Here is a 23,425-nt window from a genome sequence, read left to right on the forward strand (position 1 = left end):
GGATAAGTTTTTCTCTCTCTCTCTGGTTTCTCGAGACAGGACAGACGCTGCTGAACAACGGTCACACGTGAGATTTCAGCCTCCAAGGCAGGGGTAGTCAAACTGCGGCCCTCCAGATGTCCATGGACTACAATTCCCAGAAGCCCCTGCCAGCATTCGCTGGCAGGGGCTTCTGGGAATTGTGGACCATGGACATCTGGAGGGCCGCAGTTTGACTACCCCTGCTCCAAGGGGACAAGGCCGCAAGAGTTGAGGATCAAAATGAGGAAGGAGAAAGGGGAAAAAGAAAGAGAAGGAAACTCCTAGGCGGCCTCTTTGGTGGAGGCGATAGGAAAGAGTCGAAGAAAGCCTGTTGCCGGGGAGGGGGGAAGCGACTCAGTTCAGGACAGGCCTGGGCTGCTTTGTACAGAAGAATTTGGACAGAGAGGACCTCTCCCATCAGCTGCTGAAAAGAAGCTCTGCCAACTGTCTAAAGGCAAGACTGGGTGTGGTGGCCAGAGCTGGGCCTTAAAAGATGGGTAAGTCCTCTTAATGTCAGGTAGTATCTGGAATGTGGCATTTCTAATTAAAAAGGGTAGCGAAACAGTTTCGTTACAAATTGGCATGCGTTTTTAAAAGACAGCTCCATCCCCCCCCCACCCCTTCTGGCCCTGTCGAGCAGCGGACTCAGCTCTGGAGAGCCGGGTTTGATTCCCCGCTACGCCACGTGCAGCCAGCTGGGTGATCTTGGGCCAGTCACAGTCCTGAGAGTGCTGTTCTCATGGAGCAGTTCTGTCAGAGCTCTCTCAGGCCCACTTACTTCACAGGGTGTCCGTTGTGGGGAGAGGAAGGGAAGGTGATAGTAAGCCGCTTTAGGACTCCTTCAGGTTGTGAAAAGCGGGGCATAAAAAAAGAACGGCTCTTCTTGTTGTTTTCATAACAACTAGTCGTGTGAGATAGGTTTGGCCCAAGTTCACCTCAGGGAACCTCTAGGGCAGTATTTGGGCTGTTCATAGAGGTGTATAGTATTCTGGGATACCCCATGCAGGGCTTACTAGTTCTATCTTTTGGTAGAGTTGCCAATTGCCTCAAGGGGTGGGGCAGCCTAACCCTTTCACAGAAGCTTGAAAGAACATTGTTTACTAGGCCTTATTTACCCCTATGCCATTAAAAGCTTCAGCTGCCTATTTCTACCCATTTGGCTTCTCTTAAAGGGCTAAGGACATTTTTCTCCAGGACTGTTGGCAGGCCTGTCCACTGGGCATGATAAGCATTGCCGTCTGTGAAGGGAAGGCCCTTTGAAAGAGCGACAAGGAAGTTGGAAAGGGGTCATCAGGGGACACAGCAGGCGCAGGTAAAATTCAATTGACAGCGCAATCCCAAATAGTTATACCCTTCCCACCATCTTCAGTGCTCTTAGAAAGACCTAACTCTTCTTAGAATTGCACTATATAATACTTCATCGACAACAACAAAGTCTTGTTCTCCTTAAACCTTCACTTTCTTAGAAAGACCTAGCTCTGCTTAGAATTGCACCGGAATACCTCAAAAGTTTTGTCCTCCTTAAACCTTCACTTTCTCAGCTTTCTGCAGCATACGTGACCTTATGTGGCTTAGATGCGCATATCTTTTTAAAAAATAATTTCAGAAAGGTTATTGGATTGGCCATGTACGTTTTGTGGTAGAAGGGTTAACGAACGGAAGAGGGCAGCTGCTCACGGGAGTATCAAAAAGCACCCCTTCAAATAATACAGGAGACAGGTAAAAAGGTCAGAGCGAATTAGCATAGTCGTTGAAGATCTTAATGTATACCAGGATGCAAGTGAAGGGAGTTCATCGGACACTAATCCTTTTCTTAACCATTCAGTCAGCTCTGCTGGGTACTGAAGAACATTAAAAGGGTCAGTCTTTCCGAAGCGCAGACCATTTGGGGGCTGTTAACAATCAACCACATCAAAACCCTGAATAACATGGGCAGCGTCTTTGGAGATACTGGCCTACAGAATTGTCCACCTGAAGTTTCTGGCTCCTTTCCAGTTGTTTATCTCTTCTGGATAATGATGTAAATGCCCGAGCTGGTGTTGTCTAATCCTGTCAAGCTAAGCTTCAAACCTGCTTTACATCTCTTGGTCACTGGGGGGGGGGGGAATGGTCACCTGTAACCTTAGATGCTTAGGAAATGGGTAGTTTTTTGGGGTGTATTTGTTGGCGCTGGCCTTCTGTGCATGTGCGGCTGTGTTAGAAGGAAAGAAAGGGAGAGGGGGGGAAAATCTATGCATGTAGATTTCTCTCACAAGCACTCCTGGGCCTAACCCAGACAGAAGATCCCATCACTTTTTTATTCTCTATGGAGGCCGCTGACAAAGGAATTGTGCAAATGAGCCTTTAAATCCTTAAATAGTCAGAACACAATGCCGGGAAGAATGTGGCCCGGGACAAAGGACAATATTCACAGTTTATCTCAGGGTGATGGATCTGAATTGACGCATGAACATGGGTTTGTTATGGGACGGAGTAGGCCGCAAACCCCTACTGAGAACCCACTGGCTGCAGTCTGTAATGCAAACAGTCAGGCTAAGTCCTTAACAATTAGGGTAAATTGAACTGGCCATTATCTGAACTTCAACTTGTTCTCATGATTGATATGGGAAATGAAATGTTGTATATATCTCTGGCAAAGATGGTATGTTTTGGGCCTCTTGAGGAAGGTTAGAGTCTTTTTTGTAAAAAAGAAAAAGAAACATCCAACACAATTTGTATTGTGCTTTCATAAAATTGTGGCAAATTCCATTTATTAGGACCATGGTCTGTTGTGAGATCACGCTTCTAAAAGATCTTGTCGTGATCAGGGATGTTAGAAAAACGACACAAACGTGCAGAAATCTAGAGTTGGCCCCAAGGGGCCCAAGGTTCAAGCATTTTTTCCCTCCTTTCCCATTTTCGATATAAAGAAAAATGCTGATAGTTCCATTTCTAAGAGTCAACAGACGAATACTTTCTTAAAATAGAGAAGAAATTCACTTCCATCTAATTTGGGGTCACTTATAGCTTGACATCCTATGCAGTCACCTACTATGTCCATCTAGTTAGGCAAGTCATGCATTGGTGAGAGAAGTACTAACAGATGGGAATCTTATACACTAACCCTGATACATTATTCTCCAACAGATACATTGCTCATGATGACTGTTAACAGCTTTAATGCTGCAGGGTCACAAAACAAGACAACGTGCAAACATCTCAGGGACATTAGCAATATTTCGGGCATATCAGCTAGCACCTGTGTCCCTTCCTATGCAGTCACTAATAGATAGTTCAGGCAAGCCCAGTCGTATCAGGTTTTGGAAGCTAAGCAGGGTCAACCCTGGTTAATATTTGGATGGGTGACCTCCAAGGAACGCTAGGGGTCATGATGCAGAGGCAGGCAATGGCAAACCAGTTCTGCCCATCTCCTTCTGGGCTGCCAAACAATCTTAGGATCTCCTGGCTCCACCGTACGACAAATAATCTTCCTGCACAATACATTTCTCCACAGTTCAAGTGGATGCACGTTTTCAAAGTGCTTTGGATAAATGTAATAAAATATTATGCCTGATTTTAAACAGAAGATCTTGCCCGTGTGACCTTGCTCAGCATCTCATTCAAACTGGGCCGCTATGCGTGCAGTCCCACCGTGGGTAGTGTTAGCTCTACACAGTGCTCATCTGTGCTACAGATCTATTCCATGCTAACATGGAATACACAGTGGCTGAGGGCCCAGTTTAACTGGGCACATGCAGCTCTACAAGGAAATGCTTTGTGGTCTAGTTAATCCAACGTATCTAATGGTGTGAGCGTCTTTCTTGAAGGAGGCCGATGGATGCCTGCTTGCCCGTCAATCTTTACATAACATAGGCAATAGAACGTTTATTCCCGGCAACATTACAACCACACCCCTGTACAAGTGAGCGTGTCTGGATGGCAGTGGATTCTGGGAGCCCAATAGCTGTTGTCACTGACCTAAACCGAATGCCTGGCAGTAGAGCTCCATTTTGTAGGCCTTGTGGAACCATGGTAACTAGATGCCACCATGAAATGGCTGGAACTTGTGGTCCCTGGGAAAAGAGCGGCCAGGCCTCTCTCCCTTCCTGTGGGAAGCATGTGCAAGGAGGTGGTGTCGACACCACACCTGGTTTTAGATTATTTATCTTATTCCCAATGACTCTTATCAGATGCCTGCTGCTGATAAATAAAGCTCAAAGATAGGGAGGGGCCATGGGGTTAGTTTTCACAGCTGAACAGAAAACAGAACCCAAAGCCTATCTTGTCCGCTCAGGACAGACTAATTCATTATTGCAGGCATGTATTCGGATTAACCCCCTAGTTTCCAGGCTGTGAGCTAGGACCCAAAAGTGGGTTGTGACTTTCTTACAGGTAGATTGTGATTCCAGAAGAAGAGACCATGAGGAACAGGGTGGGCTGAGAGAGGAAACCCTAGAAGGCTTGGTGGTAGATTTGGATTAGCCTCTGTTTAAAAAAAAGCAACACCTTAATTTATACACACTCTTTCTCCCCAGACAATTTACATGATTCTCCTCACCTCAAGTTTGTGAGGCAGGTTAGGTTGAGAGTGTGTGGTAGACCAAAGCTCAGCCAGCAAGCATCCATAGCAAAGGGCCCAAGAAAGGTAGCTCTTGTCTACTAATGATCTATCGATTAAAAAAAAATTAAAATGGAGGGAGGAATATAAACCTGCTTTATTTCATCTGATATGAGAGTCCTGCATGTTGAGTTAGAAAAGATAGGAGAAGTGTAGAATTCCTTTACAAGTAGGTCCCAAAAGGTAAAGTGGGTCCAACTAGAAGACAGGGAGAAGAGCTGATTATTTATGCCCTGCTTTCCACTACCTGTAGGAGTCCCCAAGCGGTTTACAAATACCTTTCCCTTCCTCTCCCACAACACCCTGTGTGGGGGGCGGGGGGAATGAGAAAGTGCTAACAGAACTGCTCTGTGATACCAGGGTGTAAACTGCACGGAGCTCTTATTCTAACCCCAGGTCGATTCAGTCCCTGCCCTCTACACAGAATGCGATTTCCGTTTGGATTTGGGGCAATTTAAATTTTCCTTCTGCAGCAAGAAGGATTGATACGGAGGGACCCTGCCTTTATTTTGCAATATCTTAGAGTGCTTTTAATGCTCAATATATTTTTAAATCGCATTGTTTTGAAGCTGGGCTCTCCTCCGTGGTAGAGAACCCATGATTGGCTACAGGTGGCCATGGGACAAACTTGCCTTAAAGGAGAAGCCCCTAATTTCTCTCAACTTCTGTCCGTCTTGGATTTTTTTCCTGCCTTCTTCGATCCTCTCCCCCCCTCCCTTTAAGAAAAGAAAGGATTTTTTCCTCCCTCCTCTGACTTCTTCGATCCTCTCCCCCCCTTCAAAGAAAGAGTCTCCATTTGCCTCCCCCCCTTCTGAGCCTCCCTAACCATGTGCAAAACACTTTCCTGTTTCAATGGGGGGGGGGGGGAGAGGAAGACCCGAGTTCAAATTGATCTGGATTCAACAGGATTGACAATGGAATATACAAAGTAAGTGCAGACTCTGCCCAGGTCTAAGAGAACTGTGACTCACCCAAGGTCATCCAGCTGACTGTATGTGGAGGAGCAAGAAATCAAACCTAGTTCTCCGGATTAGAGGCTGCCGCTCTTAACCGCTACACTATGCTGGCTGTCTAGAAAAAGTATTTAAAGCATGGAATTAACTGTTTTTAAAAGTGTTATTTAAGAAAGAAAACACACTAGTTGCTTGTGTGTATTCTTCAATATTCTCCTCAAGACTTACTAACAAAGAAAACCATACAGTCCTCAGAAACCAGCTTCACCAGGGCATTGAGTAAGGCTGTTTATTGCATATTGACTGCGTTCCGCTCTCTCCCTTCAATTGTTGCACTGCCTAGTAGGACTTCTGTATCCTGAGAACATAAGAAGAGCTCTGCTGCATCAAACCAGGGGTCCACCTAGTCTAACATCCTGTCTCACACAGTGACCAACAAGTTCATGTGGAGAGCCAACAACAGTGCATAGAGGCTGAGGCCTTCCCCTGATCTAGACTCCTGGCTCTGAGATTCAGAGGTGTAGTGCCTCTGAATGTGGAGGTTCCCCTTAAGTCAGTAGCCATTGATGAACATATCCTCCATGAACCTACCTAATTCCCTCCAAAAATGTTTATTCTTGCGATCTCATCCTGTGAGGTGATTTCACTAGTAGATGAAAACATTCTCCCTTTTCCAGCAATGTGTTTTCACATCAGATGAGGGAGGGGACAGGAAACATGCTGAATGGATGCTTCAGGAGGATATTGTTCTTCTAATATCCTGGGATAGAGAAGGTCTCTGCATCTACCCTTCTATCTGCCTTCTGCTGACCTTTACAAAAGAAACGCATGGATGTCCCCAAAATTGTCGCCGCTCCTGAATATTCATATCTAAAAAAAGAATTCCAAGATCACTGCATCTTAGTTCCTTCCAACTTGTTTTGTTTAATCTCCACTGTGGCATAGACCATTTTAGAACGTTAAACAATATGAACAATTAAAACCCACAATATATAGATATATTTTAAAATCACAAAGCCCCAGTTAATAATAAACAAAAGCAATAAAACAACAAAAGGAGCAATCGAATCCAGCCAATAAAATGAAATGCCAAACCAAAAGATTTTAAAACTAAACAGCTCTATGCCAATAGCAATAAAACAATCTGAGTAATTCGACTAGGCAGTAAAATGATAGGCTGGGGGAGATTGTTGAATGCAAAGGTGTGGAAGTGACTGATTGACCATGACACAGTAAACAGCACAACAAAATTTGAGTCCAATGGGACCTTTAAGACCCACAAAGATTTATTCAAGGCATGAGCTTTATTGCATATTTTGGATGTGATGCTGTTTACTAATTTGCTACTAATTAACTTTCTAATATCTGTACTCTTACGATCCCTGTTTCATTGTATGAGGATGTGAGCCTGCACACGAAAGCTCACACCTTGAATAAATCTTTGTGGGTCTTAAAGGTGCCATTCGACTCAAATTTTCTTGTGCTACATCAGAACAACACAGCTACCCACTTGAATCTAGTAAATTGTAGTGGGTCTCAGGACTGTCACTGGATTTTTAAAAAAATATGTTTATTTTTACTTGTGGAAAAGACACGGTTATTAAAAATAGCCCATGCATCACAATGTACTCGGGGGTGTATCACCTATAAATGATCCCATGTGTGTATTTTGTACTTGAAAATAGACTCTTGGGTACAGATGGGGAATAAGAAAGGATTGTAGGGGAGGACCCATACCACGCAGCTGTTTGTTTCAAAGCATTTGGGTTGTAAATTTAACAATGTGAATTGGAAAAAAAAAAACAAGAACGATGCAGTAGACTCATACCGCTTCAGGAAAATAAGTAGATGAAGCTATCCACAGCTATGTAATGGCAACAGGGAAGGGAAGCTATGTAATTGCAACAGGGAAAAGGATATTGTTCAACTTCTAACCTGAAAAAGAAATTAAAAACACAACTGTTTTGCCCACTGCCTCCATGGCCAAAGAGCGTGTCTGTGTAAAGCAGGTAGCACCCACATTCCTGGACACTGGTACATGCGATTTCACATAAAGACCCCCATGAAGGCCACCAGGACAGCCAATGAAACACAGAGACTTCAAGAAACCCTCTTCAAAGCGGACCCAAGGCATTCAAGAAGACTTCAGGCTGGGTGGATTTCCCTTTTGTCTCCAGTCCTCAGAGGCGAGTGACATCTTGAACGCCTCAAGAAGATTAAATAGCAAAGCTCGGTCGGAAGCTAAAAAAAAAAAAAAAAAAAGCAGAGAAAAGAAAAGGGCCAACTTGGGCATTATGGAACTGTCCCTTTCTTGTCTGTGAAAGAGCTTTCAAGGAGGACCATTGGGAGAAGGCAGCCGAGATAAAGGACACAATACTGGAGAGAAAGGAGAGAATTCCGAGTGGAACCAGAGGGTGTAGGTTGCAGTGAATGAAAGATTAGTGCAGCTTCGCAGGGATGAAAAGGGGAATCCTAGTCAAGATGAAAATGAGGAATTACTTTTTTTGAGACTCCGGTTCACTGAGCAGCAACAATGCATGATGGGAGGTACTTGACATAACACTCTTCCAGGCCATGTTTGCTCTCCATGTGGGACCCAGAAAAAAAAAACAACAACAGCGGCCAAACCAAAACAAAACAGATTTTAACCTGATAAACGCATTCAAATATTTCTTTCATGCAAATCTCGGGGTGCGTTTTTAACTGTTGCTTTCTTTTCCGTTAGGCCAATTGCACATCAAGGAAACGAGCCTGGTCTTTTCCTTCCTTTCTTTTTTTTTAATGTCTTTCTTTTTCAAAATCAGTGTTGTACAATATTTGGTGTTATCGAAAGGGAACAAAAGTGGGCAATGGACTTTTAATAGTCTTGAAAAAGTGTGCAAGAAATATTCCGGGACTAGGAGGCGTTACAGGCGTAGAATTACCAGTCTGAAATTTACTTCTCAAGCTCTGCTTAGGGTAAAATTAAATTTCTACACAACACAGGTCTGCCACTGAAGATGGAATTGTTTGCACAGCTTCTCCCCACCCACCCCCCAACATGCAGCATTCCTTATCATGGGTCATGACATCATTAGACTGTTTGTTTCTTTGCCCCTGCTCCATATCATTGGTTGCCACCAGTGGGCATGGGAAAGCACACAGTTTGACAACATTATATCCCAGAGGAAAAAGTGGCTGCTGATGGGGCAGAATAGTCGGCAGAACCAACTGGCCTGCCATACGGTTCTGTAAGTGATCCCTCTGTGGGTGCTAACATAAAAACCTTTCCTTTGGCGACTTATTTGCAGCAACAGAAAGGGACTGTATGTCAGCCTATCAGCAGGCAGCATGGGGCAAGGGCTAGCGTGATTCGGTGGAGCACTGCCCTGTTTGCACCAATAGAGCAGTCACGATCATGGGGCAATGGTCTCACAGGTTACGGGCGCAAGCACTCTTCCACTGAATTCATAAATCTGATCACAAATTGTGAGCCGGGTTCTTGAACCCTGTAAAAAAAAAAAAGAGTTTGTTTTAAAGTCAAACATTTACAATTGTTCCTTATATCTCGGGTGTGTTCTTGTATTGATTTCCTGTCTCCTTTCTGTTGGAACTCAAATCAGCAAGTAATTTGGTGAAGTCAGCCTTAAAGGGCTGTTATCAAGCAGCTGAGCATTACCTGTGCGCTCGCTAGTGCATCAAGTAGTCACAGGTGAGGTTGCCAACGAAAACATCCAACTTGGTGTTCTGAGAGGCTCCTTTGCTTAAGGTGGTCTCCTGCCTACTTCCTGCTTCTTCAGGAAGAGGAGATCAGTGTCTCTCTGTGTGCTCTGAAGCAAGAAGCAGACTCCATTAAGGCTCTCTGTTGATGTATGAGATGTAGTCTGCTTGCAGCCTAGCTACAAGAGCCTTGCAATATGTTTTCTTTGCAACTATCTATTAAGCTTTTGTACTCTGCTTCAGTAAGGAGGCTGAGGCAGAGGAATATATGTTTTCTGTAAATAACTATGCAGTAAAGATTCTCTCTTTTAAATCTCAAAGCACTGTGAGTCTGGATCTGTGCCTCATCCACAAAGATAACTAATAACAGCACGCTTTCAAAATGCTCTGTTACTCTGCAGCACTAATTTTCTGGAGGGACCTAGGATCGAGCCAAATCCAAAATCCCAACACTTTACTTATCTGATGTCTGCTGAACTCAAGTGGGTTACAACATTCTTCTCTCCTCCATTTTCACTTTACAACTACTCTGTGAGGTAGGTTAGGCTGACAATACGAGGCTGGCCTAAGGTCTACCAGTAAGCTTTCATGGCATTGGTGGAATCTGAACCCAGATCCCCCAGATTCTCTTCCACCATTCTAACTGTTGGAATAAGCAAGATCTGTCATGTGCATGATTCAAAGGCATATGAAGAATATCCAACAAGGGGCATCAGAGAGGAGATGTGTATTGTTAGGACAGGAACTTCCTGATATTTTCTAGTAGTCTCCCCCAGTGTCCTGACTGGCTTAACTGGAGACTTCCTGCTCCTTTGAGGACACTTCTTCCCTGCTTGTCTCCAGAACAGACAATATGAATGAAGAAGATCATTAGTACTCTCCTCTCTCTAGACCAAGTTTGTTTCTCTTCACGATAAGGCAATTTTATTCTTTTAAGCAGCTCGGAGCGTCTCTCTCTTGCATCTTTAAACGCCACTGGTACTAACCGCCTTTTCCGGATGCAATCTTGAAGACATTTACCAAACAGGAAGTATGTGCAGGATTGAGTTGCGTTGTCCTAAAGCTCTAGTTTCATTTGTGTCCTGCCTTGCCTTCAAGAGTGATAAACATGGGAATACCAGATGGTCTCCCATCTGGACACTGGCCAGCTCAAGAATTGCCTGAGAGATGGGAGAATCTCAAGACACCTTCAACCCATTCTTTGTGTCTCGGGGTACATACAATCCCACAGCGTAATTTAAGATTCACGGGGAAGTTGATCGTGAGTGGTATTACCACCGGACTATATTTCCATGCAGCTTCCTGACATATGTGCTGGCCATAGCGTGCGGCCGAGCCAGTATTTTCGTGATAGACCGAATTATAGTTAGGATTTGAAGGTTATGTTATTGGCTGGTAGCACCAGCTGCTCAGAGTTCTTGAGTTGGGATGAGCACAGTCTGACCATCTGTGTAATTTCTATATGGCTTCGGAGAGAAATGTGTCGTGTTAAAACGACAACTCTCCTAATTTTGTTAATGATTCAAAGGGAGAAGAAAAGATGTTTGCATAGAGCAGCTCCAAAGCATCAGAGGGGTTAATGCCGTTGCCTTGACAGAGAGGAGCAGAATTAAAAGAAGATATTCCATTTGGCCTGGTTTTATGCCTGGCTAAGCAGTTCAGCATAACAAGTGCTGTTAAGGAAATGAGTCCAGAAGTTTGAATGAGGGTCTCCAGTGACTGAAGAATATTACGGACCTGCCCACATGAGCAGGCATGGGTAGCCTTGTGTTGAAGGATCTCCTAAGACTCCCTAGGCCTCTCCTCCTCTGAAACACAATTCTCTAAAACAACACAAGGACATGTTCATATATTCACTTTGCTGTGGGCCATTAAACCCTTTGATGGTGCCAGGGTTCTCTTGCCTTTTTGCATCCTCCCTGAACTCACGAGAAAGGCCAGGAGCATGCTGAAATGGCAGGGGAGAAAGGGAACAGGGATGATTCAGAAATTGATCTTAATGCCCACAGGCAATTCTCCTTCCTCTGTTGTTACTTGCACTGGACAATGGAAACTCTTCCTTCTCCAGTCCAGAATGCTAAGCTGAAAGTTAGACTCTGCAATTGTGATTGGTCTTCCAAATGCTCCTCTCCGTTGGCTAGTTCCAGTATTCTTTCAGTCTAATTTTTGTTCCTTCCAAGGATGTATCATTTATTTACTGAAACTTTATTGCTTTATCCAGGGCAGGGCTACTGCAGGATTGGAGGGCAAGGGGGGTAGAATTCTGGAGGTCACCTTGGAGGCCAATGGATTCATGTTATTTCATGTTGTGTGATGTATGGGTTGGATCTTAGTGGTGTGGAGTAGCTCAAGGGAATTTTTGTCTAGGGGGCTATGGTTTCCCTTGATAATCATGGACCAAGCCCTATTTATTATCACAGAGATCTTCAACATGATAAAACAATAATTTGGAAAGCCTGAGAAGCAGAGACTTTCAACCTGACCTCTGCAGTGTCACTGCTACAGTGTATTCCTTGCAGGACTACAGAGAATCAGTTGGCCCTGGGAGTTTTGGAAGGTGGATTCTATGAAGCTACATTCCTACTGATCTCCCTTGTCTCCACAAACTCCACTCTCTTTCCCCCCCCCTCCCATCACAGCAGGAGCCATAGGAGGTAATTAGGGCTCGTTAGCAGTTTGGCAGGGCTCTCTGAATCTCCCTGTCTCTCTCTCACATGCTGTCTCCTACAGTGTCTGAGAGCAAAGTGACTAGAGTCCAGGGAGGGAGGGCAGGAGCTGTAGGTGCAGGGCCAATCAGGGTGCGGCAAAGCTGGTTACACCCTGATTGGCCCTATTCCAACTTGGACACTCCAGACACGTTCCACTGCCACAGGCTGTTTCACAAATATTAAGAGGAACAATGGATAAAAATTATTGTGCGCAATTTATAAAATTAAGAAATTTTTAAAAAACCCACAAAGCTTAGAGGCAAAAAGTATATAAAGCTTTCCCGTATGCACTGGCTTCATGGGTACATTCTGGAATTTTCAGACAGTTTGAGTGATGGAGACCATTACCTGATAAACGGGCCTTTCGATTGGTTCCATCTTAATTGGTTTTGCCATCTTAAAAAATAAGCTATATAACTTTGTTTATTTTATTGGCTGCTTTATGTACATTTTACATTATCATTGTCCATAATTTGACATCTGAAGACGACCCATTTTGGGTCAAAACACATTAGGCCTAAGGTTCAAAATTGTATGGTACATATTATATGTGTATGTTTTTAATTTCTTAATTTTGTAAGTTGATCACAATGCGTATTTATATAATTTTATGATTTCCATTATACAGATATCCAGCCTTTCAGTTCCTAACTGTCTTTCAGTTAGGTTTTTTGTTTTCAGAATGAGAGATCAGCTGTAATTTGATCTGGAGATTGGTAACCGTACCTCAGTCCTTGTAAGCGGTAAGAATTCTCCGGATTGCCAGATCTGCTATAAATTCTAGGCGTCTAGCCTGCTGTATTATTTTGTTGGGGTATTTTTTGAACCAGTGTGTTTTGTATACTAAGACCTGGTAGAATGTCAATACAAAAATTAGCACTGTGGATATGTAAAAAGGATTAGAGGTAAGTATTGATGGCACTTAAGTGTTAATAACATCTTTCTCAACTAGATTTACCTTTAGAGGAGACCCAGTGGGGCCCACCCACTCTTGTTTCTGTGCCAGCAAAAGAAATGGGTGTGGGGTAGAAATTAGATTTAGTAGTAGTGGTAAGCGTGTATTGGTACTTATGTGATGAGCAAAAAAATATTTCTGGCTAGCAGAAAAGCCCGTTGCACAAGAAATACAACAGGTGCTAGCCTCCCCCCCCTCTCCGGGGAGGCCTGGCGAGGCTGCAGCCCGGACTTCTCAGGGTGGGGGGAGTGCTGGTGGGGGTAGCCTCCCTCTCTCCCTCCCCCCAACCTGGACAGCTCTGGTGAGGCTGCAGCCAGGGCTGCTCGGAGCTAGAGAGCACTGGTGATGGCTGTCCCCTCCCTCCTCTCCTACCTGGGCCCACAGTCCCAGGCCCTCCCCCTCCCTCCCAGCTCCTGCTTGCTGTCTGGCTTATCGCAGGCTGGCACTTCTACATGGAAGAAGTTGGAGGGGGATACAGCCGGGGTCAGACAACCTATCTTGATTGGCTTTTCATTGGATGGACTGCCAGTCAAGTAGGCAATGAGTCCCAACTCCTCTCCCCACCCCAGTCAGGCTTTATTCATGTTACAGAGTAAGGTGAAAAAATTAGATTTCTAGGGATAAGATAAAACGTTTTCCCTTCAGAGCTCACAGACTGAAGTGCAAAGTGCATGTTGTCATGTTTGTAACTGAGAGTACTTCCGTATTACAAAATTAATGACAGCGCCGGAGATTTCTAAGCCAACACTGTGATGAGAATCCGCCATTAAGCATGACATATATATGGCATAAATATGAGGAAAATTATGCCACTGGAAAAAATGAAAAGTGAGTCCAAAACACTCATTACCCCGCACCAAGGACTAGTCATGATTGAAAAATTAGCCCTGGCCGCTATGCCTTCAATATGTTTTGTAGCTGGCCAAACCAAACAAGAAACAAGCATTCTTATGAATGCTCCATCAGGCAGCTAGGTCAGTTTTCTGTCCACGTTGTGGAATGTGCCAGGGAGAATACCTGAAAATTCATCTCACCATGGGATCAAGCTACCAGAGGACTGTTTCATTGTTTGATCAGCTGCAGTGGTAACTCAACTAATCACACTGTATTTTTCAGTCGTAGGCACCGGCCCTCATTTGCATTCAATTATACAACCTCCTCATTTACACAAGTCATGAAGCCGTTCTGTTTATCCGTGGAGCGAGTGACAGGAATGAGATCGGGGTCTCACCAAAGGTGAACTGGCGTACACGTGAATTTCCTCACATGAATATAAATTAATACAAATTACGTAATTAAATTTAAAAGAAATGACCTTTTTAGTGTATAAGGCAAAAAAGATAAGGCTAGCAATGATTTTGATTATTAGTATAATTCGCCTGAGGAAAAATAATATCCAAGTTTATTTGATTTTTTATTGCATCATATTTTTAGACCGCCGCTCCCAGCCAGCCAGCCATTTAACAGAAAATCCAAAATCCAATATTAAAACTAGTACCAAAGACATAAAACATTAAATCAACATAAGAATCCTCCCACGCCCACCCCCACCATTCCCTGTCTGCTCACACACCAGTAAAAGAAGATGCTACCCAGATAGGGATTCTGGGGAATACTGGAGGAGGGGCCCAAGATGTCTCCTTAGTTTGGCCTCAACCAAAGGCCTGGTGGAAGATCTCCATCTTACAGGCCCTGGAGCATCTTACAAGCCCTCCATCTTACAGGCCCTGGAGCATTAGTTCCAGCAGGGCCAATAGCTCTTCTGGGAGCTCATTCCACCAAGCCGGGGCAGGTGAACCTCATGCTGGCTGGGGATCACCAACCTGTTAATATTCACAGTGCGGAGCACTCTGCAAGGGGCATTGAGTGTAAAGATGGTCCCACAGCTATGGGTTTTTTTTAATATATAATTTTTTATTTTTCCAGAAAAGTTAGAAATAGAATAGATACATATAATAAACATTAGTGAAGCAATTGTTTAGAATCTAAGCATATTAGAACCCGCTCCTTTCTCATCTGATTTACTTTTTTAATTAGTTCACATAAGGACTCCATTGTTCCTGAAAGGCTTCTTCTGATTTTCCATTAACCATTAATGTCAATTTAGCCATCTTGGCGAGATCCACCAGTTTGCTCAACCAGTCTTCTATTGATGGTAGCTCATGCGTTTTCCATTTTCTAGCCAGCAGTTCCACAGCTACGTTGAGCCCAGACCCAAGCCGAAAAGTGACCTGAGGTCCTTAAAACCCTCTGTCATTTATTATTTGTGTATTTATTTACTGAAACATGCTTGCCTTTCCTCATGGTTAAAGGTGTCTTACAAAAATACGCACATAAAATTCACCCAAATGTATTCTAACATGAAGCATGTTATCGCAATTTTGCCCACAGCTTCTTGTTGTAACCCAAAAAGTCAAACATAGCTGACCACCTGTTGTTCCTCACAGAAGCAGTTGTAGGGTGAAATACTCTCAGCCCAATATTGAATGGTCTCAGCTAAAATGGTTACACTGGGTAACAATTTTTTAAAATATTTAAGCCCATTCAAATTGTTTACTATCAGTCCTACTCCCACTTAGGTCTTGCTGCATTTACTGTCGTCCAATGTTTCTGTTTTCTCCAGAGCAGCTTTCCTCTGTAGTTTGGAGATCAGTTCAAACTCAGGAGAACTCTAGTCTCCACCTGGACATTGGTAACCCTAAGGCTATTATGCACGGCAGGAAACCTCACAAAAAGTCTGTCCCAAAATGTCTGCACGTGGGACCATTTTCACTGTGGAAAACAACAGTAGAATTTTTGATTCTGCATGCCCCCCCCCCCATAGCAGTGATTGCATCTTTTCAGCCCAGTATTCATAACTAGCTTTTCAACGACTTTTCTTATATGATGGTGCCAAGAATGGCCCTTTTAAAATGCATATATGTTAGTGTGTTTTTGGTTTAATCCACAGTGCCCCTGTGACACCCTCTTTTCTGCTCACAGTCCCTAGTCCACCAGTGGGAGCTTGAGGTGCCTACTGATGATTCTCTGCTGAAGTAGGCAGAACAGTTTACCTCAGAGGGGGAAAGGTGAGTATTTGGGTATTCAAAAGCCTGTGTGTCCTCTTGGCTATTTCTTGTTGAAGTCTCCATGTCTATGAACTACATATCCCATGAGACCCTGCCAGCAGCATGTGCCAGAGTGACAGTCAGTTGACATTGCAGCCTCCAGCACAACAGAGAAAGTTCCCCCTCCCACTTGAAGAGTTATTGTGGTAACTGTTTCAAAAACATAATCGCTGCAAAAAAACCCCAACATGACCATTTTTTTAAAGGACAATTTTAAAATGTCAGCGTACCGACTTTGATGAATAAGTGAGTGCATAATGCCTCATAATTTTTATGGTGTAATTGGCAGCACTAGAAAACGTAAGGAGAATTTGGAAGTGGTGCCTGGGGAAGCTGGACTTTAGGAAGGATGTGACATTGCCTTCAGAAGATGTTTTAGGAACTTTTCTAATCTCTACAGTGAAAACAACTGAGATTAGGCAAAACTGAGATTAGGCATTAGTGCAATATCCTGTATTTGTCTTCAGCTTCTCAAATTATCAAGGGCAGAGAAATTGGTTTAGAGACCTCCTTCTCCCAACCCTAATTCATGATGTGGCCACACATACTTCCCTATCCCACTTATCTGGTGATTAGGGTTGTCAGTCCTCCAGAGAGAGGGTGGAGTCCCCACTCTGCTCTCTCATTTATCGCTATTCCTCAAAGTGGCAGGAAGAGAAAAAAGTGGCTGTCAAACTAATGGTGTGACATTACTTTGGGGAGAAACTCAGAAGTGACATCGTGCTTCTCTTGGAATAACTGGAAACACTACATAATAATAATAATAACAACAACAAAAACAACAACATTATATTATTGTTATTGTTATTGTTATTGTTATTGTTGTTGTTGTTGTTGTTATTGTTATACTTTTAGACCACCACTCCCGAAAGGCTCTTAGCGGGTTACATTCAATAATCGTTGAATTCTATCGTAGAAACATGGCATTTTTAAAATCCCCAGATATGCCTGATTGTATCATAGAATTTCTGGTGATTCCTAGAGAGGCATGCTGTTATAGCTAGATTTTCCCCAGAAGTGATGTCATGCAGCCACCAATTGCTACTTCCCATGGCCCTGCCTCCCCTCACTTCCAGCTGGGCCAGGCAATTTTCCTGATAATGGCAGCCCCAGCAGCCCAGAAGATTTATGTCACTGTTTTTGTTATGTTCTAGCTACTTCTTGTGTGAAACAGGAAAATCTGCTTCTAAAGTTCATTGAAAGTGCATTATCCAACATGTGCAGTGTTAAATCCGTGGATGGGCACGGGCACTGGAATTGATTTGAACTCCTTATTAAGACCCCAGCATGATAAAAGAAGTATTGAACTGGACCAAGCCACTTATATACAGGACCAGACAAAACATCTTCCCGCCAATGCAGTTTAAACTGACTGGATCCCTCAGGCGGGATCTAGCCACACAATGGACAATTTCATTGCCCGCTTCGATCTTGCCTTGGATCTCAAGCTTGGTCCTCGGCAGAACCACAAACACAACATGCGGAATGACTTAGCCCATGGCTTCCCAGCTCTCCTCGTGAGTCAGATGGGGCTCATAGTGTCGTTGACGCTGTTTAAAACCGCTGTCCGGCTTTACTCTTCACTTTAAACTCTCAAAGGCAAGTGTTTCCCAACATGCACTCTCAAAAGTCCAGCCATATTCATGACTCAGAGTCTTGGGACCCTGAAAAAGGCTCGTGGCCAGCAAGCAAACCTGACCTTAAGGCTGCATCTCCGATATCAGTGGTTATCTTCCTCATGCCGCAAACCTTTAATAGAGTTCCTCCTGTTGTGGTGACCCCCAACCATAAAATTATGCAAGTGTTCTCTCACAGAAATTAAACAGAAACTGACCAATGGCGTGAAGATCCATTGTTCATGACTGTAAATAAATTGGGTTTTTCCCCGGGGTTTCTCAGTTCAGTTCTGCCTCTTGTCCCACCATGCCGATCTCGCTCTTTTCTGCTGCTCCAGACAGACGAACGCTCTATCTCGATCTACCCCGCAAGGCTGTTGTGTGGATGGCACCCCCCGGCCAAGCTGCTAGCACTGCTGCGACCCCTGAGAAATGGTCGTTCAACCCCCAAAGGAGTCCCGACCCCCAGATTGAGAACCACTGTCCTATAGTTTGTATTCCCCCCTCCCCCTGGAATCACAATCATCATAAAATATTTTCAAGCCAGTGTAATCACACAAGGTCGTTCCAGGACATTCTCAATGAAAACATAACACTAAAGAATGGATATGGCTGGAACTCTTGTAGGCCAGGGGTAGTCAACCTGTGGTCCTCCAGATGTTCATGGAGTACAATTCCCATGAGCCCCTGCCAGCTGGCAGGGGCTCATGGGAATTGTAGTCCATGAACATCTGGAGGACCACAGGTTGACTACCCCTGTTGTAGGCTACACCGTACACCAGCCCCTTGCAGAGCCATAACTTTGGTAACATTTCAGTCTGGAGCAGATCCAAGGAGACATTAAAAAAAAAACCCACAGCATTCTTTTTTTAAAATTATTATTGAAATGCCTTGTTAAAAAAAAAAATCTCCTGCCAGAGTGTGAAGATAGGGAAGGAAATAAGGGAGAAGTGATTAAAGAAACAGAGTTGACATCCTATCAAAATTCCACCCGACCCGCTTCCATTTGCCACACGGATAATATGCTGGCTAAGTTTCTCTCCTGCCCTGCCTTGTGGCAAGGAGCAACTGATCTTGCCATATTTTCTGCTGAGGAAAGACCTGGAATAAAACAAAGGTCCACCCTTTTCAAAGTACTGGATAGTTTAAAGCTAGGTTTAAAAAAAAAAAAAGAAAAAAGCCCTGATATTATATAAGAACCATTTTAATTAATTCCTAAGAGTTAACAAGAACAACAGGGGGAAAAAAAAGGAATGAAGATTTTTGTTTCTTAGGAATGCTAAGCCGTATAAAAGCTCCAGGCTTTGTTTTTTTGGGCTGTCATTCTAAAGGAGGTGAGGATGGATTATAATGGCACCGTGGGGCCTGAACAGAGAACCCCTGTAGGTAGAGCAGGCCTTTCAATCTTCTGATCAACAGAGCTGAAACAGAAATGCAGGAGGGCTCTGTTCCCACGTTCTTTGACAGTTTCCTGCTGCAGATAGTGTCCTTTTAAACCCCCCCCACCAACCCCCCCTTATGCTTTCATTATGCTGCTGAAATAATGAATAATTTGCCTCCTCCGCTCTTTGATATTCAGGCTCTGATATTATTGGGGAAGTAGCAAGTGGGACCTTGTTATGTCCCCCCTTAATCCAGTTCGCACTAATAAAATAATTTAGCGGAGACTTCTCAGGAAGCAATTATTTTTCCTGATGACAATGACTATCAAAAAAGCTCCTAATGGATGGAGGCAGACAGGTCATCTTAATTTTCCATTTGCTTCCACCCAGACAATATGTGGGCTTTCAAAAGGGCAAGAGCTCCCTCTCTTTTCCTTCTGGAACAAAAGTTTGGAATCGTGGAGGTATAGAATGAATCTGGCTTGCTTTCTCCTCTGTGCGTGCGGTTAGCAAAATGAGTCTAATCTAGATTACAGAAATATATTCTAAAGGCAGTTGGGATAATAGAAGCTGAGGGTGTGATCCATTAACATTTTGGATCCACATTCATTCATTCGTTCATTCATTCATTTATTCGTTTATTCGTTCATTCGTTTATTCATTTGTTCATTCATTTATTCATTCATTCGTTTATTCGTTCATTTGTTTAGGTGTTAGAACTCCTGTAGGTTATGAGTTTTGCCTGGACTGTGCCCACTGCATTTCTTAATGCTGTTGTAAGGATGGAAAAACTGGTAGGATCCGAGTCATTGGCTTTATTTATTGAATCAAGAAATTTTTGGGGGGTACTTTGGGTTCAAACTAGGATCCAACAGAACAGAGGAAGTTATTTCCACCAAGAGAGGACAACTGTCTCACTTCCAGGGGGTCTCCAGGAACAGATTTTGGGGATGCAGCAGGAGGTGGGTGGTGGGTGGATAGGAAGTGGTCTATCCTTGCAAACCCTTCGTTGGGTCCCGTTCTTCAAAATTATTAAATCTAAAAATTTTATTCTATCTTTTCCAAAACTATATTATAAACTGATTTTTATTCACTGTAAGTTTCAAGAGCTTCTAATTAATTATTTGAGGATCAGTGTGGTGTAGTAGCTAAGAGCAGTGGCCTCTAATCTGGAGAAGTACTTTAAGTTCTCACTCCTCCACATGCAGTCAGCTGGGTGACCTTGGGTCAATCATCATTCTCTCAGAACTCTCTTGTCCTCATTTACCTCACAGAGTATCCGTTGTGGGGAGAGGAAGGGAAGATGATTGTAAATCACTTTGAGGGTATAACAAATCAACCTTTTGTTACCTGAAATAGACCTTTCTCCTAAATTTATGATGAGGGACTTAGTGATTCTAGGAGACAATATGCTATGTGAAAGGGGAAACAAGTCAGAAAACTCCACCAATGTCTATGAAAAGAGTATTTGGGCAAAAAGCTTAGAATCATAGAATAATAGAGTTGGAAGGGACCTCATGGGTCATCTAGTCCAACCCCCTGCACTATGCAGGACACTCACATCCCAATCGCTCATCCATTGTAACCTGCCACCCCTTTGCCTTCATAGTATCAGCCTCTCCATCAGATGGCTATCTAGCCTGTTTAAAAATTTCCAGAGGTGGAGAACCCACTACCTCTCAAGGAAGCCTGTTCCACTGATAAACCTTAGAGAAGCTTAGGCAAAAGCAGTTCTTAACAATTAATTTAAAAGGCTTTTTATTAAATTTTTATAGCAAGTTTTGTACCTTGGGGCTTGGGGCAGGGCACAGAAGCCCTATGACAATGTCTGACAGGATTAATTGAACTATATCAAAGAAACCGAGGGTTCACTAATGAGCAAACTGGACTTTAAGAAAGAAGCCTTAATAAGCTTATTGGGGAGACTTCTGGAGCTGGTGCAATGTTCTGAGTGGTCTTGAGGTGTTGGTCATATTTACATATAAGCTGGGAGGGGTGTTCAGATGTAGTGGACACTCCCTTAATGGGAATTTGATGTACCAGTGATTAGGGACAGGAGAAAGCCGCCAGAAGAATGACTTCATCAGAAAGATGATGAAAAACAATGCAGGGGCATTGTGAGGATTAGCCACTCGCTAATTGTTGTCATGTGAGCCTCTTGTGGCACAGGGTGGTAAGGCAGCCAACATGCTGTCTGAAGCTCTGACCATGAGGCTGGGAGTTCAATCCCAGTAGTTGGCTCAAGGTTGACTCAGCCTTCCATGTTTCTGAGGTTGGTAAAATGAGTACCCAGCTTGCTGGGGAGTAAAACGGTAATGATTTGGGAAGGGAATGGCAAACCACCCCGTATTGAGTCTGCCAAGAAAACACTAGAGGGCGTCACCCCAAGGGTCAGACATGATTCCATGCTTGCACAGGGGTTACCTTTACCTTTAATTGTCATTTTCCTTTGTTCTCATTATGCCAGGGTGGGGGGAAAAGTATATTGCCCAGCCCTTTCTTTTTCTGGATTAGTTGCATAACTCTTGTGACAGTCGGAAAGTCTCTTGTGTGAGTCAGACGTCACATAGAACCAGTATTTGGCTTATTCCTGACACACAAAGCTTTCTGGGTAGTCTCTCTTAGCCTGACCAATCTTTGCTTATAGTGAACCAGAAATAAAAATGGAGTTTTTCAGCCACATTCCTCCTTGCACAGCAAACAGTATACCTGGGGCATATGACTTCTTAATTGAAATGGTAAACTGAAAATTAAGATGGTGGATCAATCAATAACGATGTTGATGATTTTTTTGGTCTGGTTTCATGTTTCCTATACAGAATTTAGCTTTACTTGCAAACCATCCCTTATGTGATTACCTTGCTGATTTTACCAGGTGTCCATGTACTCTCCATCACATAATGGGGGACTTCTAAACATTAGAAGTGAGACTCTAGAAGGAAACAAAATCAAGCAGTTGCTAGAGAAAACATAAGGCATTTGAAAGCTTAATAGGGAATGAGACTTGTTCCTCTTTAAAATGGGAGATGCTTTTGAAATGTCGGTTTTATATTATTGCCGCTTTTGACTTGCTTGTTAATTGTGATTTCTAATTATTGGTTTCCTAACAAATAAATGGAAGATTTTTAGGCAGATTCTTAAGTGAGCCTTAGGTATTTCTCAAAGCTCCTGCATGCATGATTTTCCTTCATTTGATTTCTCCAAGGATTACTATGCAATATCCGAAGACTATATGTGTCATATGACACCACTGAAAAAAAAATTATGTTGGATGTAATGTAAAGCAATGAGCCTGCATGGGTTACCAAACTGTCTTGGGATCATCTCTCTCTCTCAAGATTATCTGTAATTCTTGGTATCATTCTGCCCAATGGTGAGGAATTTTATTACCTGTTGGGTATGCTGGGTAACATATGGGTTACAATGGCTGTGGGCTTTCACCTGAGATACTCTTATTGTCTCTGAAGTTCCTTTTAATTGATGGGCATGCAGCAACCAGCTCTGTCTCTAGAGACATAATTCTTATAACAGCAGTTCAGGCTGTTGAGAGTTCAGGGAGGATCTTGTCATCAGTGCTTAATTTCTAAAATGAGGGCTGCTGGGTTGGGGCCTGCCTGGGAGTCTTAACCTCTGACCTGGAAGTCTTTTGTCTAATCCTTGATGGATAGGCCTGGTTGTAGATATTGGTGATGAAGGAAAGGTGCTCTGCTTTTTTCTTTTCTTTTTTAATCCTTCCTTGATACGTTTCAGGGTTGAGTTCTGGAAACCAGGACTCTAAAACTGCACTCTGCTTCAGATCAAATGTATATTTTCCCTTTAGGATTGTGCTGCACAACTTGTTTACCTCTGGTCTTAACAACAGGGAGGAATTTGAGGCCGATTGCACGGAGGGCTAGCCTGAAGAGTGGGAGTTAAGGGTTTCTGTTTCTTTCTTTGTTTTAAGGAAATGTCCATCTCGAAAGGTATATTGGTCAAGAAGATCAAGGGGAATTTACAGTTAATTCTTGCAAAGCTAGAGGTGAAGAAGGCGCTCATGTCAAATAACTTAACCGGAAGACAACCGGTATCAGGACTCTGGAATTCAGATGTTATCTCCAAAGGGAAGCCATCCCAGCAAAAAGGGAGTTTCTTAACAATCACTCTGTGATGTTCCTTAAAGACAAAGCTCCTCTTGAGTGTGCAGCAGAAGAAAAGCATTATCGGGGAGCACTGGAGCAGTGAAGCAAGAGCGGCAGAAGAATGAGGTCTTTGCTGTTTCACTTGGTAGTGAAAATTCCTGGCAACTGATTGATCAAATGAAGTCAGAGGTAAAAGGAAGGTGATCTGATGAAGCAGCCTTGAGGTTCAGGCTCCACTGTGCTGTCTATTTCTCTTAACCATATAACAA

The 23,425-nt window shown here is 43.4% G+C and overlaps 1 long non-coding RNA gene across 1 annotated transcript; it reads left to right on the forward strand.

Annotated features, from left to right (window-relative positions):
* Positions 1 to 260: 260 nt before the first annotated feature.
* LOC143819956 (uncharacterized) lies at positions 261 to 23,425 on the forward strand. Its single transcript, XR_013225184.1, has 3 exons — positions 261 to 518; positions 1,194 to 1,333; positions 22,982 to 23,425. It is a non-coding gene; the product is annotated as an uncharacterized LOC143819956 (long non-coding RNA).

Source organism: Paroedura picta, chromosome 1 (genome assembly GCF_049243985.1).
Source record: "Paroedura picta isolate Pp20150507F chromosome 1, Ppicta_v3.0, whole genome shotgun sequence".
Lineage (NCBI taxonomy): Eukaryota > Metazoa > Chordata > Lepidosauria > Squamata > Gekkonidae > Paroedura > Paroedura picta.